Source organism: Phaethon lepturus, unplaced genomic scaffold (assembly GCF_000687285.1).
Source record: "Phaethon lepturus isolate BGI_N335 unplaced genomic scaffold, ASM68728v1 scaffold42198, whole genome shotgun sequence".
Classification (NCBI taxonomy): Eukaryota; Metazoa; Chordata; class Aves; order Phaethontiformes; family Phaethontidae; genus Phaethon; species Phaethon lepturus.
Genome location: NW_010557651.1, coordinates 3,537 through 6,849, shown reverse-complemented (window position 1 = coordinate 6,849; position 3,313 = coordinate 3,537). Strand labels below are relative to the sequence as shown.

Below are 3,313 nucleotides of genomic sequence, written 5' to 3'. Positions count from 1 at the left end.
AAACATATTTTGCATAAGTGCAGCGAGCGTGTGGGGTGTTTGCTAGATAATATATCCCAGCAGGAGCATTAAAGAGATCCATCTTCCTGCTTAAGTACAAAAGTCTCACGGAGGCTCGGGTTAGCCTCCGTTTCTCGTAGTGTTACTGATGCCTGACAGGTCTTTTGGACCACTTGGCCCCGTGTCGCGCGTGTGTGTGTGTGTCCCGGTTTTTGGTTAATTGAAATACTGGTTTATTTCTTCACTATCATCTAGTCCTTTGCTAATGCCGACCCTTTCTCTCCAGCTCCCTGCCGACCATGCAGCGACACAGAGGTCCTCTTGGCTGTCTGCACTAGTGATTTTGGTGAGTTGCTGTTTCCCCCTTCCCTTCTCAGCCGCGTGGCTCACCTGGACGCGACGTCCGTGAGCGCCGACGGATGCCTGCGTATGCCTGGCAGCTTCCACCAGTGGTAGACGCGGCCTGAAGGGGCTGCGCCCGTGGGAGACGGCCGAGGACGTGGTGCGGAGGACCTTAAAACTGTGCCCAGCTGGCGCTTCCCCAGGGTGGACGGAGAATGACCCAGCGACCATGGTGGAAGTAGAAGTTCAAAGACTTGGTTGCATCTAGGAGAGGCTTTTACTTGCTGCCCTAAAACGGGACTGTTGACGAAAGACCGAAAGTCTCAATAATTGTCCGTGCTTCCCTTTTTAAAGGGGAAATTAATATTAGCTGGTATCTGTAACGGCTGAAGAAGAGAAATTACATTGTCAGGGAGCATTAAGCATGTATCTTGTTGTTAGTATTCTTTGTCGTGATTGATGCTATCTTTCTGAGGGAATTATTTTTGTGTTTAAACTTAATATGTGGGTGCCCTGGCTGGACAGGTTACAAATATAAACTGTAACAAATACAAATATATGCTGGAGGTTACTGATTATAAACTTAAGTCTAAAAAACACCAAAGGACCAAAAAGGGCTGCTGTAGTGAAATCGGTTCCCCTTGAACTGCCTGGGTTTGGTTCTTCCAGGGGGGTTTTGGGTGACGCTTCCTTACGTCCTTTTTCTGTTTCCAGTGATCAGAGGCTCCATTCAAGATGTAACGAACGAGGCAGAAGAGCAAGAATCCATAATTCACGTCGGTGTTAACAAACTGTACAGGCAGAAGAGCAAAGTCTTTCAGCTCACGGGGGAGAGTGGGAACTGGCGAGGACAGATAAAGACCCTGCTGGAGTGTGGGGTGAAACCAGGAGATGGAGACTTCCTTTTCACGGGACGCATGCACTTTGGGGAGGCCAGGTTAGGCTGTGCCCCTCGTTTCAAAGACTTCCAAAGGATGTACAAAGAGGCAAAAGACAAAGGGCTAAACCCATGCGAAATTGGCCCAGATTGAAATCCCCTGTTTGGCTGAAGATCGCTTTTAGCGTTCGGCCGGGAAAACTTCCTGGCCGCGGTGAAAACTCTGAACAAACCCGGTAACTGAGAGCATGGACCGATCTGGAGTGCAGGCTGAGACCCCGCAGGACACGTGTGCCGCCTGCGGTGCCGTGAGACTGATGGAAGCAACAGAGGTACGAGCTCAGAAGGCTGCCAAGCAAGCAAGGCTGGATTTTTAACCAATCTTGTCCTTACGAATTAAGTTATTATATTTTTCTAGTGACTTCCTTAGGAAAACAAACAACGAAAACTCCCATGTCTTAATAAAAAACCCAAATGAAAGCCAACATGCCTTTGTATCTTTTTAATACTAATTTTTAAAAATGTCTTAAGCTGATGTAGCATTTGGTATGGCGTATTCTGTATAAATGGACGAGAATGTGATAGAGCACAGTAAAACATCTTAACGTTGATGCTTTGTAAAAAGCTTGGTGTACAATTCAAAGTTGTTTCTTATGACAGAAATTTATGGAGCCAAACTCGTGTGTGTGTGTTCGTGGTTTTTTTTTTTTTTATTTGAAAGAATGTACAATCGCCGCCTGCAATTTTTTGTCCAGGCTGGCAAATTCTTTCCATTCCAGAGAAATAAAGGTCCCTGGATTTGACACATGCTGTTTAAAATCTTTATTTTTTTTTTTCTTCTCCATAAGGCAAATCTCGGCTAGTCCAGATGTGCTCATAGATCAATTCTGGGCTGCTCACTTATTTTTGTGGCTTCTCTGAGCAGAAACAGAGTTCCTGTGAGGCATTAGGAACCGCAGTGTTTTTCAAAGGGGAAGCGGGAGCTATTTTTGGAGATTTTTAGACACGTGTCCAGGCAAGGCTCTAAGTGTTCTTCTCTCTGATGCCTATGGGGTTATTTTGGGAACAGCTCCAAAGAGCAGGCTGCCCCTTCGTGTTTAGCTCGAAGCTCTTAATTGTGCTGGCTGGTAGCTCGGCGTGAGGCGGACGTTCGTGCCTGCCTGTGAGTCCTGGGGGACAGGACCAGGCCACCTTGTGAAAAATAAGGGCTTTAATAAGGGTGGGCCACTTCTGCAGGCGGTTTCCCATGGGAGGTACAGGAGCTCGCCCCCACCTTGTTCAGTCCCACCGATCCCCACAGCCTGCAACGCATCGCGTTAATGGGGTACCTTTGCACAGATTTTTAACCTCTTGCCCTCTTCAGTGTTTTCTAACTGCCCCAACTTTTATTTTAGGCTATCAGGTTCTTTAAAAAAAAAAAGTTTCCGCTTAGTGACCCTTTTTGCCTCATCCCTTGTACCTCCTTCATGTAATTGGTGTTTCTGAGGCTCAGGGAGGGCGTCTGCAGCGACTCGGAAGATGGTCTTTCGGGTGAATGCAGGAAGTTCTGAGATGGATAGGACAGAGATGTCCCACGAGACTTACTGGGGGTAAAAACCCCAGGGCTGTAGCAAAATACTGGCTTGAAGTGGGACGAAAATCCCTCCGAAAGTATTTCTGTAGACTTCTCTCAGCAAGATTCATGCTGTGGGCCTGTTGGAGAAGGGGAGTTTCTTTTAGCTGTGCTAAGATGGTCCTAAGAGGCTCCAGGAGACTGTGACTACTTCTGCAAAGACCTCTAAACCCCTTTTAGCACCCATCTATCTGCTGCTTTGACCCTGGCTGCCTTCCAGCCTCCTGTGAGCAAAGCACCAAAACCTATTCTGTGTGCTTCAAGGTTCCCCCCGTCCTCCTTTGAGTTTTAAGAGAAATGGGCCAGGACTGATGAAGGGGGAAATGGTTCACTCTTTGTCTTCAGTCTGCCCCAGCCCCTCTCCTGCGGCATTGCTTCCACTTCCAGGGATCTCAGTCCAGCCTTTTGGAGGCTTCTAAAAATGGTTCTGTGATTTAGCACGGAGATAACTCCAGAGGACATCTGAGCGAGCGGCTCAGAAG

The 3,313-nt window shown here is 47.6% G+C and overlaps 1 long non-coding RNA gene across 1 annotated transcript; it reads left to right on the top strand.

Annotated features, from left to right (window-relative positions):
• The first annotated feature begins 279 nt into the window (after nt 1-279).
• LOC104625239 lies at nt 280-2,022 on the top strand. Its single transcript, XR_738077.1, has 2 exons — nt 280-346; nt 1,057-2,022. It is a non-coding gene; the product is annotated as an uncharacterized LOC104625239 (long non-coding RNA).
• Nucleotides 2,023-3,313: the final 1,291 nt, after the last annotated feature.